Here is a 16,777-nt window from a genome sequence, read left to right as displayed (position 1 = left end):
GGTATAGTGGGGAGTGAGGGGGAAAATGAGCAGCAGATATTAAAGTTCAAGTAGAAGGCAAATGTTTTGAGAATGATGATGGCAATAAATGTATATATGTTCTTGACACAATGGATGGATGTATGGATTGTGATAAAAATTGGACGAGCCCCCAATAAAATGATTAAAAAAAGTGCTCGACACAATGGATGGATGTATGGATTGTGATAAGAGTTGTACGAGCCTCCAATAAAATGATAAAAAATACCTCTTGATCCATGTACTGGTTATATATATGCATAATGAAGTGTTCTGATTTGTCCATTCTTCTCAAGGTTATCTATAGTTTATAATGATCCACATAGTGTAATGTTTTTGCATAATTATTAAAACACAAGCAAAAACTTTTCCAGGATTCTTCTTTGAGCCAATATCCATCTGACATCACCACTGGTATTCCTTGTTCCATGTCCTCTGCTGAATTTCTGTTCCCTGTCAATGTTCAACAGTTGTTGGATGATCTTCAGCAAAACTTTACTTGCATGTGATATTAATAATATTTTCTTTAATTTTCATATTCTTTTGGGTTGCCTTACTTTGGAATGGGTACAAATGTGGATTTCTTTTAGCCAATTAGCCAATAGCTGTCTTCCAATTTTCCTGGTATATGAGTAAGTGCTTACTCATACTCATACTAATACTTTTATCAGTATTCCATCAATTCTTAGAGCCTATTTTTTGTTCATGCCTTCAAGGCAGCTTGAACTTCTTCCATCAGCACCATTGGTTCTTGCTCACATATTATCTCCTGAAATGGTGGAATGTTGACTAGTTTTTTTGGTACAATGACTGCGTATTCCTTCCATCCTCATTTGATGTTTCCTACATTTTTCAATATTTTAACTATAGAATCTTTCAATATTGTCACTCGTGGCTTTTTCCCCCTTCAGTTCTTGTGATAAGCTGAGCTTATCTTTTTCATTTTCTTTTTTTTTAAAGGGGAGAGAGCGAATGCAGTCCCCCACTACCACACATTATGCAGTTGAGTTTCCCACCTTTGGGGAAATATCAGGGGTCAGCACATCTGGAGTGCAATGGGTGAGCCTCGCCCTGGGCAAACCACCTTCACGATCACGGTTTCTCTCCTGCCAGGTAAGTCTATCTTTTTCATATTCTAACTCCACTTCTTTGTACATTTCATTATCATACTTCATTTTCTTGATCTGTCCTTTGAGATATTCTAATCGGTTCTTTGACTCATTATTTCTTTAACTTGCCTCAGCTACTCTATGACCAAGAGCAAGTTTCAAAGTCTCTTCTGAAATCCACCTGGATTTTTCTTCCTTTCCTGTCTTTTTACACACTGTTTCTTTTTGTACACTGTTCTTGATGTTACCCCACAGCTCCTCCGGTCTCTGTTATTAGTGTTCAATGAGTCCATTATATTTTCAAAATCTCAGCATTCACGTGGGAAGCAATCAAGTTCACATTCTGGCTTTTATGACTTGTTTTAATTTCTTCAACTTGAACCCAAACTTACATATGCAGCCTTGTTTGGGCTGCAGATATTCAGCGTCTCCATCAACTGTTCCCACAGATGTAGATAATTTCATTTCTATGTATTCTATCTGGTGAACTCCACGTGTCTAGTCACTATGTTGTTTGAAAAAGGTATTTACAATGAAGAATTCATTTCTCTTGCAAAATTCTATCTTGTGATCTCCAGATTAATTTCTATCAATAAGACCTTATTTTCAAACTACTTCCCTTGCTCTGTTTCTGAAGGTTGCCATTCTAATCAATAATTATCAACGCATATGGATTTCATCTTTGACCCAATTTCAGACTGAATAAGCTGGTAGCATTCTTCAGTTTCTTCACCACTAGCTTTAGTGGTTGGCATGTTTGAATAATAGTTGTATTAACTAGATTTCCTTGTATTGGGGTAGATATTACCCAACAGAGACAGCAATGCACTTCAAAATATATCTTGAGATATCTTTTTTGGTGATGAATGAGGTACCATCATTCCTGGCAGAGTAAATCATACAATTGTCTGATTCAAAGGCCTGTACCAGAACACGTCAGCTAATTAATGCCTAAGCTATTGATCTTTCTTTGGCACATTTCATTTTTCATGACTCCTAGTTTTCAAAGATCCATATTTGGCACATTCCAAGTTCTGATTATGGGTCAATGTTTGCAGCTGTTTCTTATCATTTTGAGTCATGCCCATCAGCAAGCGAAGTCCCAGAGCCTTAACTCCTTCCTCATCATTGTGGTAAACTGTACTTTGAGAGGGCAGCTCTTCCTCAATCATATTTTGAGTGCTTTCCAACCTGGAGTGCTCATCTGTGGCACTATATCGGACACTGTTCTGGGGATATTCATAAGCAGGTACAATTCAGTGACACTAATCACACTCACCGTGCTGTGCAAAGGTCACAACCATCTGATCCCAACGTTCCAATCGCCCTGAGTGGAAACCTGGTGCTCTCCAACGAGGATTCCCTCTTTTCCTCCGTTCTCACCCCTCATAGTCACCATTAAGCTTTGGTGTCTCTTCTTGTCTCAACTGTACATAAAACAGGATGTAATATTGTTCAGTCCTGCATCATCTTCATGATCTTGGTATACTTCAGATAAGTGGATTCATATGTTTTTCCTTTTGTGACGGACTTATTTCACTTAGCGTGCTGTTTTCAATGTTGGTGTATGTTGTAGCATCTATCAGATTTTCTTTTCTCTTTATGTGCGTATATGCCCATTTTGATTATTCATTCATCTGTTGGTGGACACCTGGGTTATTTACATTTTGAGGCTGTTGTGAACAGTGCTGCCATGAACATTGGTGTAAAAATATCTGTTTGTATTCCTACTTCAAGTCTATTGAGTCCCTGTCTGGGAGTAGAATTGGTGGTTCATATGATGCTGGTGAAAGATCTTGAATATACCCTGGACTTCCAGAAGAGTGAACTGTTGGAAGAAGGACAGATAGGAAGTTCATTAAGTGAGGAAGTTGAGACTTCATCTCACATACTTTGGGCATGTTATTCGGGGAGCCAGTCCCTGACTTCGTAAAGTAAAGCAGGTTCAGCCCAAAGAGGAAGACTCTTAACAAGATGAATCAACACACTGACTGGCAATGGGATCAGACAGAGAGACAATTTCAAGGATAGTGCATGACTGGGCAGTGTTTCATTTTTGTTCTACACAGAGTTGCTCTGAGTTTGAACTGACTCCACAGCTACCAACTGTTAACAGCATGATAACTCTTTGCTTAATTTTTCAAAGAATATCCCCCCCATTTACTCAAAAGGAAATGGAGACCCCCCCACAGGTGAAATGACTTCTCTAAGCTTTCCCAGGTAGTGGGGTGGGGGAAGCTAGACCTCTAAACCCAATCCTTAGAGGCTCAGCTGCCGATATTACCATTGTGCTCATCAATTTTACAGGAGGATTTCCCAGTCTTTTCTAACCAAAAGATATCGATATCTATCTATCTATCTATCTATCTATCTATCTATCTATCTATCTATCTATCTATCTATCTATCTATCTAGATATGTGTGTGTGTGTGTTTTAACAATGAGAAGGCATTCATTCTCCACAAAATGAGCAAAGTCTTTCTGTCTGTGTGCATGTATTTAAAAAAACAACTGCAGTAATTGGATCAGATGCTTACATGGTTTTGTGGTGTCTGCTGCCCAAGGCACACAATGCAACGAGGAGGTGAGACTCTATGCACATGTGCCTGCCATGGACTTTAGAGTGACATGGCATCAAGAAGATGCAGGCAAACTATTGAAGCAGCTAAGCAGGTAATGCTCCACTGAGCAGCCGGTCAGCAGGAAGAAGGCATGCGAGGGCAATTCAGTACTTATTGTCACGCTATGACAAAGAGGGAATGTGAGTCCTTTGGTATTTTTGTTGGTTCAAGAAAAGACACTGTGTGCGTGAGGATACACACACACACACAAAAAAAAAGAAGAAGAAAAGTGACTTTGTGTCAGCATTAGGGAAGTAAATCATTTGCCCTTAACTTGCTGTCAACCTCAAATTGTAGACAGTGTTTTTCCTTTTCCTTTTGAGGACTGCTAAGATGAGCAATTGTCCTAGTTTACCCGAGACTGAGAAGTTTCCATGGACATGGGTCTTTCTGTGATAAAACCAGGACTAATGAACTCACCAACCCGTTGCTATTGAGGTGATTCCGATTCCTGGCGACGTGGTATGTTTTGGTGTAGAACAGTGTGTCATCCGACTTTCAAAGGCTGAGATGTCTTGGAAGTAGATCTCCGGACCTTTCTTCCGAGATGCCTCTGAGTAGATTCAAACCGCCAGTCTTCCAATTTGTAGCCTAGCACTTAGCCATTTATTCTATCTGGGGACCCCAAAACCAAACCCATGACCATGAGTCCATGAGTCCATTTGGCCTGATAGCAATCCCATCAAGTAGCATAGAATTGCTTCTTAGAGTTTTGACTGTAAATCTTTATGGGAGTCAATGATCTCACCATTCTCCCACAGAAGATCTGGGAGGTTTCAGTGACACCCACCCCCTTGTGGTTAGCAACCCAACCCTTATACTGCTTAGGAACCAGGGCAGTCCTGGGATAACCAGGATAGTTTGTCAGCAAATACCACTGATAAGCACCAAACACGAGGAGAGAGACACAGAAGCTCTTAAAGCTGCCAGGAGGACTTAATACAGTCAAAGCTCTGAATTCAGACTACTAGATGCCAGAACTGGATAAAACAAACTTCTGTTCTTTAAAGTTACACACTTTGTGAGGTTTTGTTAGAGCAGCCCAAGGAAACCAAAGTTGGGTCCCTAGGGTGCCAGGGTAGGAATATTCCAAATCTCCATGGAGACACACTAACATGGTACTGGGACTCATGGCCAAGGCTGAGAACAACAATGTTTCTCAAATGGGGGTCATGTGGGTGTCTGTGGAGGTGGCGAACCAGGTTTGAGAGAGCCGGGGGTGTATATGAGCTCTCTTGGGACTCCTGTCCAGGTGGAATGGCCAATGTACTGTATGCTGTACTAGGTGGGGAGCCTCAACTGACCTGAAGCCTGGAGTCTGAACAGCTACTCAAGGCTCTCTACAGAGGAAGCTGAGAAGCAGAAAGGATGACGTTACTTTGGTGAGCTTCTGGGGAGGTGAAACTCTATATAAATCTGCCTGGCATCCAATCCATAGCCACACAGTCTCAAGAGGATGCCACTCATCTGGGAAAGATGCACTTGCAGCGAGGGAGTGAGAGTATAGCACTCCAAATGGTCCTGGGAGAGCTCTGGGATGCTAGCACTGGGGGCAGGAGAACTGGGTGTTATTCAGTCTCAAACTTACAGGCATCAAGCCAGACCACTGACTCGTGGAGACAAAAATGAAAACAAGCAGAAGAGAGATGACAGCCGGAAAGCCCGAGGATGCTCAGAAAAGTCAGGGTATTTGGAGGAAATGTAGAAGCACAGTCAGAGGATGCTGTGAGTTGTTTTCCTAGCTAAGTATAATCTCTGTTTTTACCCAACTGGCCAAACCTCAAAAGTCATGCTCTCCTAGAGGAGAGGGTGAGGACCCCAGAGATCTGATGTTGGATGGTCCATTGGAAGGATTAGGCACGATTTGTATCCTAGGGCCAGAATCAGGTTGATGATTTGTGAAAACAGAGAGAATCTTAAGTTCAGGCAGCCTCGTCATGGGTGTCAGAGGTGTGGGGTGAATCAGCGTTGGTGTTAGCTGTTGCCAAGTCAAACCCTAACTCATAGCAACTTCATGCAAGTAGAACAAAATGCGGCCTGGTCCTGTACCAAGCCCCCGGTCAATTGTATGTGGGACCATTGGAATGGGTAAGGTGATTTATTGGTGGATTCTTGAGAGAAGTCCATCACCAGATATTTCTTCCTAATCCATCTTATTCTGGAAGCTCTGCTAAAACCTGTTCAACATTGCCTTAATGTAGATTCTCTACAGAAGTAAAATCATACACATAGGTGTGCACATAAACAAAGACAAACAAACATGACCATTGAGTTGGGTTGACTCATGCTGTGAGGTGTCGTTAAGACAGTTCAGACTCATAGTGAGTCTAGGTACAAACAACAGATAAAACCACTGCTTGGTCTCGAGCCACCCTCACAGTTGCTCTTTTCTTTGAACCCATTGTTGCAGCCACTGCGTCAACACATCTTGCAGAGGTCCTTTCTCATCTTCACTGCCCCTCCACTTCACCAAGCACAATGTCCTTCTCTAGGGACTGCTCTTTCCTGATGACATATTCAAAGTAGATGAGAGGTAGTCTTGCCATTCTTGCCTCTAAAGAATATTTCATGTATCCTCTGCTTTCAGTCAAAATCCATCTGACATCAGTTGTGATGTCCCTTGTTCCATGTCCTTTCCCCTTGTCCCACGTCCTCTTCTGAATCCTGTCTGAACCTCTGTGAGTGTTCTGCTGCAACCCTTCTTGAATGATCTTCAGCAAAATTTTACTTGCAAATGATAGCAATGATATTGATTTACAATTTGTGCATTCTGTTGAGTTATCTTTCTTTGGAATGGGCATGAATATGGATCTCTTCCAGGCAGTTCGCCAACTATCTGTCTTCCAAATTTCCTGGCACTGACTTGTTGAAACATTTCCATTGGTATTCTATCAATTTCTGGAGCCTTGTTTTTGGCTAATCCCTTCAGTGCAAGTCGGAGTTCTTCCTTTAGCACCATATTCTACCCACTGAAATGATGGAATGTCAACTAGCTACTTCTTTCCATCTTCCTTGGATGCTTCCTGCATTATTCAATATTTGGCCCAAAGAACCTTTCAATATTGCAGCTTGAGGCTAGAATTTTCTCTTGATTCTTTCAGTTTAAGATATGCTGAGCATGTCCTTCCTTGTTTTTCTAAATCTAGATCTTTGCACATTTCATTATAATAGTTTCTCTTCTTGAGCTGCCCTTTGAAAATTTTAAATCAGCTCTTTTGCGTAATCATTTTTTCCCATTTGCCTTAGCTATGTTACAATTAAGGGCACATTTCAGTCTCCTCTGACATCCACTTTGATCTTTTCTTTCTTTCTTGTGTTTTTAATGCTTTTTTACTTTCTTCATGTGTGATGTATTTTGTCATCCACAGTTTCCATGGTCTTCTGTCATTGGTGTTCAAGGAATAAAATCTGTTCTTGAAATTCAAGTGGAAAAACATCATGGTCATATTTTGGCTCTCATGGACTTGTTTTAATTTTCTTCAACTTCAACCTGAACTTACATGTGAGCAGTTGATGGTCTGTTCCACAGTCAGCCCCTGGCCTGGTTTTAGCTGTTGCTATTGAGTCTCTCCACCATCTGTTCCCACAGCTATAGTTCATTAGATTTCTGTGTATTCCACCTGGAGAAGTCCATGTGTATAGTCACCTTCTATGTTGTTGGAAAAGGTATTTGATATGACTGTGTTGTTGGTCTTGCAAAATTCTATCATGTGACCTTGAGCTTCACTTCTATAACCAAGTCCATATTTTCTAACTACTGTCCCTCCCTCTTTGTTTCCAACTTTTGCATTCCAATTGCCAACAATTATCAATGCATTTTAATTGCATGCTTGATCAATTTCTGACTGAAGACATTGGTAGAATTCTTCAATTTCACCATCACTAACTTTTGTAGTTGGTGCAAAAAGTTGAATCAGAATTGTATTGACTGGATTGCCGTGTATGGGGACAGATAGCATTACAGACAGCATTCTACTTCAAGATAGCTCTAAAAATAATTTAATTTGCATATAATTCACATATCATACAATTTGATTTTTTTAATCACATTAAGAAGAGTTGTACAATCATCACCATAATTGATTCAGAACATTTTCTTCAAGTAAAAAGCTTTTTTTTTTAAAAAGATCATTTTATTGTGGGCTCTTTCAACTCATAACAATCCATACATTAATTGTATCAAGCATATTTGTGCATGTGTTGCCATAATTATATTCTAAACATTTACTTTCTATTTGAGCCCTTGGTGTCAGCTCCTCTTTTTACCCTCCCTCCCCTCCTCTTACACTATGACCCCTTGATATATTATAAATTATTATTATTATCATATCTTACACTGACCACTGCCTCCCTTCCCCCCATGATTTCTGTTGCTTGTTCCCCTCGGGTGGTAGTAGTGGTAGTTATGTATTGATCATTAAGCTCAGTTCCCCCTCCCCTACCTCCTTACCCCTACCTTCCTGATATCACTACTTCCATTTCTGTTCCTGAAGGATTTATATGATCTGGATTCTGTGTGTCATGAACTTTTATCTGTAGCAGTGTAGACTCCGGTCTAGCCAGAATTGAAAGACAGGACTGGAGTCATGATAGTGGGGGGTGAGGAAGCCTCAAGAAACAAGAGGAATATTGTGCCTTTCATCACAACTTATCCCTTCCTTGTGACCCTTCTGTGAGGGGATGTCCCATTGTCTACAGATGGGGTTTGGGTCTCTGCTCCGACCACCCTCGTTCTCAAAAATACGGGGTTTTTTTGGTTTGTTTGCTTTGGGTCTTCTATTGCCTGTTACCCAATCCCTTTGACACCTCCTGATCAAACTTTTAAGACCCCAGACACTATATCTTTTTATAGTTAAGCATCATCAGCTTTCTTCACCACATTTGCTTGTGCACCCATTTTGTCTTTAGCTATCATGCAGGGAGGGTGAGCATCACAGAATGCCAGGGTATTAGAACAAAGTGTTCATGTGTTGAAGCAGGGTTTGAGCAGAGGCTCAAAGTCCATCCACTTCCTCAATATTTTGCCATATAAATATATGTACATAGACCAATATCTCTATTTTTATGAATTAATATATTTACATATGCACACACCTATGTTTATACCTCTACTCATAGTTTTGCTTCCTAGATCTTTCCTTTGTTTCCTTTTACCTTCCTCCTGTCCCACCATCACGCTAACCCTTCTTCTGCCTCTTAGCAATTCTTCTCAGCTAGATTGCTGTTGCTCCAACCCCACCAGGATCTCTAAATCCTCCTCGTTGTTGATTCAGTTCCCTAGTTGTTCCCCTACTATGGTATTGTTTACTCACCGCTCACTTCCCCTGCTTCCTCCTCCCTCAAGTCCCTCTGGAACTGTTGGTCCTGTTGCTTTCTCTTTGGGCATAATTCCCATGCTTATATAGGTAGGCAAACAACAATGGAGACAAAACAAAAAGAAAGCAAAAGACTGAATAAAAAGAGAAAAGAATAAAAAATCTAGTGAAAACGCATACATAATTCTAGGTCTGTCTGCTGAAATTTATCACTATCCCACACCCCAGTCCTGGAGAGGGGGGGGGAATGTAAGGTAGAATTGGGATCATGATAGTTGGGGGGATGGGGACAAGCATTAAAGAACTAGAGGAAAGTTATATGTTTCATCGTTGCTACATTGCACCCTGATTGGCTCTTATCCTCCCCGTGACCCTTCTGTAAGGGAATGTCCAGTTGCCTATAGATGGGCTTTGAGTCCCCACTCCACATTCCCCTCATTCTCAATGATATGATTTTTTCTTCTTTGATGCTTGATACCTGATCCCATCGACACCTCATGATCACACAGGCTAGTGTGCTTTTTCCATATGGGCTTTGCTGATTCTCAGCTAGATGGCCTCCTGTTTATCTTCAAGCCTTTAAGACCCCAGACACTATATCTTTTGATAGCCGGAAACCATCAACTTTCTTCACCACATTTGCTTATGCACCCACTCTTTCTTCAGCAATTGTGTCAGGAAAGTGAGCATCATGGCATGCCAGTTTAATGGAACAAAATGTGCTTGCATTGAGGGAGTACTTGAGTGGAGTGCCAGAGTTTTCTAATCCATTTGTCTATTGATTGAAATTTAGATTGTTTCCAATTCTTTCTGATTCTGAAATGCGTCGCAATAAACATTGACATACAGACAACAGTTGTGGTCTATTTCTTATGCACTATTGCTTTTTATTTAATTTGTCTGTTGATGGAAATTTTGGTTGTTTCCAACTCCTTGCAATTGTGAACTGTGCTGTGATGAACATTGGAACACAAATGTCTGGCCATGGTTTGTTTCTTGTCTCTTCTGGGTATATGCCCAGTAGAGGGATTACTGGGTCATATAGTAGCTTGATTTCCATCTGTTTTAGAAATCACAAAATTGATTTCCATAATGGCTGTACATACCTATAGGTTCACCAGCAATGGACAAGAGTTCCTATCTCATCACAGCCCCTTCAACACTTGTTACTCTTTGATTTTTTGAGTTGGGCTGTCTTGGAGGGTGTTAACTGGTATAGCATAATTGTTTTCATGTGCATTTCTCTTATGGCTAAAGAGCAGGAACATTTTCCCATATGTTTATTGGCCATTCAGATCTCTGCCCTTGAGAAACTTCTGTTCAGGTCTTTTGTCCACCTCCTCAGCGAGCAATTAGTTTTTTTCTTTTGGGGAGCTACCAGAATATTGTAGATTTGAGTAATAAGTCCATTGTCTGATTTGTTATTGCTAAAGATGTTTTCCAGTCTCTCTTATTGTTCTCTTGGTGAATTCTTTTGATATACACAGGTGTTTTATCTTCAGCATGTCCCACTTGTCAATTTGTGCCTACTCTGTGTTTACGTCCTTCCTATTTCTGATAGCCTACATATTCCCTGTGCCAAAGTTCTCACATTTGTCCTAATTCCATCATTGATGGCCCAATAATTTGGGGTTTTACCTCAAGGTCTGTGATTCTCCTTGAGTTTATTCTTGTGCATGGAGTGAGATAAGGGTCTTTCTTCATTTTTCTACAGGTAGATATCCATTTATTCCAGCACTGCTTGTTGAAGAGGGCACCTGCTTCCCATTAGATAATTTTTGGGCCCTTCCCTTATAAAAGATGAGTTGTATGTATGCTGATGATTTTATTTCTGGGTTTTCAGTTCTTTTACATTGGTCTGAATATCTGTTATTACACTAATACCATGTGGTTTTGACAACTGTAGCTGTATAATATGTGCTAAAGTCAGGTAAAGCAAGCCCTCCCACTGCGTCCTTCTCCAGGACTTCTCTGCTAATTCTGGGCTTCTTCATATGAAGTTGGTAATCAGGTTTTCCAATTCTATGAAAAAATATGATGGTATTTATATTGGGATAACATTATACTTATTCAGTGTCTTGGGAAGAACTGTCATCTTTACTATATTGAGTTTTCTGATCCACGAGCATGGGATATTCTTTCATTTGTTGAGGTCACTCTTGGTTTCTTATAATAGTGTTCTGTAGTTTTCCTCATACAATTTATTTTTTAAAGTCAGGTATATCCCTAGAAATTTCAATGTGTGCTTGGCTATTGTGAAGGGTACTAGCTTTTTGATTCCCCCTTCCATGATCTTGTTCAATGTGCATAGCAGTCTGATAGACTTTTGTCTATTCATCTTACATCTTGCCACTCTGCCATATTCCTCTATCACTTCCAACACTCCCCTTGTGGAGCTTTTGGATTTTTCATATATAAAATTTTTCATATATAAAATTATATCAACTGTGAATAGTTTCACCTCTTCCCTCCCCAGATGAATACTTTGTGTCATTTCATTGCCTTATGTTGTTAGCAAGGACCGCCAGTACGATGTTAAATAAGAGTGGGGACAAGGGGCATCCTTGTCTGGTCCCCTTTTTCAGTGGGATTGTTTTAGTCTTTTCTCCATTGACTACCAGGTTAGCTGTTGGTTTCTCATATATAGCTTGGATTATATTGAGGAATATTCCTTCCATTCCTATCTTCTTGAGCATCTTAAACAGAAATTGATGTTGGATGTTGTTGAATGCCTTTTCCACATCTATCAATTTATTATATGCTTCTTCTAAGTTTTCATGTCAATGTGGTAAAATATACTAATGGCCTTTTGTTTGTTGAACCATCCCTGCATCCCTGATATGAATCCCACTTGATCATGGTGAATTATTTTTTTCATATGCTTTTGTATTCTGTTGGCCAGTATTTTGTTAAGGATTTGTGCATCAACGTTCATTATGGATATTAGTCTGTAGTTTTTTATTCTTGCATAATCCTTGCCTGCTTCAGGTATACTAGCCTCATAGAAAGAGTTAGGGAGTTTGCTGTCCTTTTCTATGTTCTGGAAGAGTTTGTGTAGGATTGGTGTCAGTTCTTCCCCGAATGCCTGGTAGAATTCTCCTGTGAAGCCATCTGCTCTGGGGGATTTTTTGTTGGTAATCCCTTGATAACCTTGTTTATTTCTTCTATTGTTATGAGTCTGTTGAGATTCTTGATATTCATCAGGGATCATCTAGGGAGGGACTGTTTTTCCAAGTATTTGTCCATGTCTTCCAAATTGCTGAATTAATTGGAGTATAGGCCTTTGTAGTACTGTGTAATTTATCCTTTTGATTTCATTAGGGTCCCTTGTAATGCCCCTTGATTCATCCCTCATCCTTGCTATTGAAATTCCTTCCTTCCTTTCTTTGATTATGTTTGCCAGTGGTCTGTCCATACTGTTGATCCTTTCAAAGAACCAACTTTTCGCAGCATTAGTTTTTCCCACAGTTTTCTTGTTTTCCCTGTCATGTATCTCCACCCTCATTTTATTATTTCTTTTCTTCTGCTATTAGTAGGATTTTCCTGTCGACTCTGCTCTAAATGCTGTAAGTTTTGTGGAGGAATTTCAATCATTAGTCTCTCTTCCTTTTTCATGTGTGCATGTTTTGCTATCAAAATTCCTTTGATAACTGCCTTTGCTGTGTCCCAAAGGTTTTGATACTTTGTATTCTCATTCTCAATGGTTTATAGAAAATTCCTAATTTCATCTCTGATCTGGGCTGGTACCCACTCCTTCTGCAATAGAGAGTTATTTACCCTCTAATTGTTTGCCCTTGTTTTCTTCTTTGTCATTTTGTTGATTTCCAGCCTTATGGTATAGTGGTTGCAGAGAGAAATCTGTATGATCTCTATGTGCTTTCATTTACATAGATTTGACTTGTGTCCCATCATGTGGTCTATTTTTGAGTAGATGCCATGTGGATGGGAAAAGAATGTGCATTTTTTTTTTTATTTGGGAGGAGAGCTCTGAAAATATCCATCAGGTCGAGTCATCTAATTGTAATGTTTAGATATGTAGCCACTTTATTAAGTTTCTTTCCCTGTGGTCTATCTTTCTCTGAGAGCGGTGTATTAAAGTCACCTTTTATAATTGTTGAGCCTATGAGCCTTGTTGAATGCATATGTATTTATTATACTCACTGGTTCTTGGTCAATTGTTCCCTTGAGCATTATATAGTGCCCCTCCTTATCTCTTGTTATGGCTTACACCAGGAGATCTATTTTGTCTGAGATTAGGATTGCAACCCCTGCTTTTTCGGAAGTACCATTTGCTTGGCGTATATTTGTCCAGCCTTTGATTCTCAGCCTATTTTTGTATGTAATCTTGAGCTGTGTCTCCTGTAGGCAGCAGATTGATGGTTGTGTTTTCTAAGCCAGTCTGCTTACCTCTGCCTTTTAATGCCTGAGTTCAGTCCATTGATATTCAGGGGTATTACATCCATCTGTGGACTCTGATTTCATCTCGTACCTTTTGTGTTGGGTGTTTTCCTATATCCCTTTCTTATCTGTGCATTGTGCGCGTGTGTGTGTCTCATTCTTGCCTTCTTTCTACTGCTGAGCCACTGCTATTTTAGTGGCTGTTTTATCTTTGTTGCCCTCTGCATGGTCTCGTTCTATGGAGCGGTTTCTTATTTGTGCTCGGTAAGTAGTGTTCTTCAGCTCATAAAGGATCTTTTTTCAGATTGGGTTTGTATTAACATATTCTTTGAGTTTTTCCTTGTCCGGGAAGACTATTACTTCTCTAGCACCTTTGATAGATAATTTGGCTGGATAGAGCATCCATGAGTTTGTGTTATTTTCCTTCTATTTTCAGAATACGTTACTCCACTCTCTTCTTCAGAGTGTCCACAGACAGGTCTGAGCCTATTTTTATTTGGGTGTGTTTATAGGTGACTGTGTTCTTTTCCCTAGCTGATCTTATGATTTTCAAGTTTTCCTCAAAGTTGGAGAGTTTAACTATTATGTGTCTTGGTGATTTCTTCTTGGCTGGTGTTCTTCTAGCTGGTGCTCTTTTGGCCTCCTGAATGGTTGCCTGGTTTGCATCCATTAAGCTGGGGACGTTTTCTTCTAAGACTTCCCTCACTATTTTTGCTGTTGTCTTTTTCATTGTGTCTTGTTCCAGTAGTCTACTTATTCTAATGTTGTTCCTATTCATAGCATTAGACATGGTTCTCAGGTTTTCTTCAGCTTCTCTGATTATCTTGTTTGACAGCCCTACCTGTTGGTTGAAGTTAGCCTGGTTATCCTCTAGGTCACTGGTGCAATTCTCTTCCTCTTCAAGTCTGTTGGCAAAGTCTTTGAATTTGCAACTGGCTTTTGTTATCTCCTCCCTTAGGTATTGTATTTCCCTTTGGTGAGTGGCTTTTATCTCCTCTATTCTTTCATCCTTTTTCTGTATTGCTTCCCTCATATCCAATATGACTTCAAGCAGCATTTATTTTGGTGGCAGGTCAACGTCTGCTTCTTCTGTGATTGCCATTAGGTTCAGGTTATCCTCTGACATCAGATTTTGTTTCTCCTGTTTTCTCATTGAGGCTGTTGAGGCAGCTTGCTGTTTATATGTTATTTTGGAGTAACTCGGTGCCTTTTTCCTGGGAGTCAGGGAATCCCGAGCTCTTTCTTTGGGAGGTTGGTATTAATGCTTCTGCAGACTGCCTTGTGTTTCACTTTTGTTCCACTGGGGTTCCCTTCTCACCCTAGCCTATCAGGAACCTGTTGTTTGGAGGGCAGGTTCGATGGCCCTCTCAGTCATCACGCTCTGAGATCAGCATGCTTTGCACTCCAGCAACCCTCAGGCCGCCACAGGGACTGTTTGCAGCTGTGAAGGGCATGGTCTGAAGGAAAGTGCTGGTGCGAGCAGGGAAGCATGCAGCTCCGAGGTTCAAGTTGGGGTGGGTGGGTGGTTTTCTGCTCCCAGCTAGAGGCACTGCCGACAGAAGGGCAGGCAGCAAATAGGGCCCAGCTTCATCTGTTAGCGGGCTGGGGGACACCAGGTAGGGCAAATCAAAAGTAGGAAGGAAAGGGCTGGTCTTGGAGGACAGATTTTGCCAATGTGCAGCAGGAGGGCCCCATGCCATTTGCATTATCAAACAGCAAGTGCATGAGCCTTTGCTGGGTAGCTGGTGCTCAGGATTCTGTGGCCAGCTGGGGTGCAGCAGTCCAAAGTAGTGTGGCAGCTAGGGCCGAACCAGTTCCTGTGACAGGTCTGGGTCCTCGGCACTTCACTGTGGGTGTAGGAGATGGAGTGGGAATCAGCTCCTGGTTCAGGGAACCACCCTGAACTGTTGTAGGAATTAACCAACAGCCACAGAACTCCTACTAGACCTCAAGACCTCCCCACTCACCAATCTCCACAGAGTTTTCAGGGTGAGCTGCTACCTGATGCCCAGAAGTCCTCTACTGGGGGCTCTTACAGCTCTTATCACCATCCATCCATTGTGTCAAACACATTTGTACATATGTTGCCATCATCATTTCCAAAATATTTTCTTTCTATTTGAACCCTTCAGCTCTTCTTCCCCCCCTCCTTCCCTCACCCTCCCACTCTTGTGAACTCTTGATATTTTATAAATTATTTTTATTTTCATATTTTACACCATCCACTGTCTCCCTTCACCCACATTTCTGTTGCTAATCCTCCTGCAGTGGGGTGGGGTTGTACATCAATCATTGCAATCAGTTCCCCTTTTCTTAACCTTCTCTCCCCCTTTCCCCCTACCCTCATGGTATTGCTACTTTCATTATTAGTACTGAGGGATTTATTTTTCCTGGATTCTGTGTGTCAAGAGTTCTTATCTGTAGCAGTGTACATGCTCTGGTCTAGGCATATTGGTAAGATAGAACTGGGGTCATGATGGGGGGGTCATTAAAGAACTAGAGGAATGCCGTGTGTTTTGTCAGTGTTATACAGCACCCTGGCTGGCTCATCCCTTCCTTGTGAACCTTCTCACAGAAATCTTTTAATGATGGAAGAACAAAGCCAGAAGAAAAACTTAAAACTCTACCAGAGAGAGATGCCACGGTAATCTCAGTGTTTATGTTACCTTTGCTGATGCTTGAACTCAGTTGTCCCTAACACCCCCCCCCCCCCCGGTCAGTGTTGCAGCAAAAACTGATGCCACAATCTTAGTCTTCCTGCCACTGCTGTCCACCCTGGGAGGATCCTCTGCAATACTGACTTCATGGCAGCACTTGCTGCTTATTTGAACTCCAGGTGGATGGTCTGGGTCCAAGGAATCTGGGTCAAAGGAGGCTGAGGAGGAAAATGTCTGTGAGGGAGGGGGGATTTAAAAAAATAATCAGAAACTAATAACGGGAGCCCCCAATATAATGGAGGCTTGGAAGTCAGAAAAGTAGAGAGTTGTCCTTTACAGGGTCCCCTCTTAGTGGCCCAACATCAACAGAGACTCTTAATCCTACAGTTCTACTTCCCACATAATGTAGAGCAACCACAATTCATAGCATTGAAAATATCCTTTCCTCTCTTCCTGAATACGATCAAACACAGTACACATCAAGTTAGGGTTTCTGTGTCATGACTATGTGTATTCTCACTTGTTCCATAATGATTGAACTTGACGTTTTGTCCACTTATGAGAAAATTTGAAAAGGTAATCAATCACCACCACTCATGCTGCTCTCAAAATTCTCTTCTCTTTTAATTACACTTTTTCCCTGTGAACTTTTTGAATTT

The 16,777-nt window shown here is 40.9% G+C and overlaps 1 non-coding gene across 1 annotated transcript; it reads right to left on the bottom strand.

Moving 5' to 3' along the window:
* Nucleotides 1–975: 975 nt before the first annotated feature.
* Nucleotides 976–1,139, bottom strand: LOC142441759 (U1 spliceosomal RNA). Its single transcript, XR_012783106.1, has one exon. It is a non-coding gene; the product is annotated as a U1 spliceosomal RNA (small nuclear RNA).
* Between the last annotated feature and the right edge of the window lie 15,638 nt (nucleotides 1,140–16,777).

The sequence above is a fragment of the Tenrec ecaudatus genome, chromosome 2 (genome assembly GCF_050624435.1).
Source record: "Tenrec ecaudatus isolate mTenEca1 chromosome 2, mTenEca1.hap1, whole genome shotgun sequence".
NCBI lineage: Eukaryota > Metazoa > Chordata > Mammalia > Afrosoricida > Tenrecidae > Tenrec > Tenrec ecaudatus.
The sequence above is the reverse complement of the archived record's forward strand: the minus strand, read 5'-3'. Positions and strand labels throughout refer to the sequence as shown.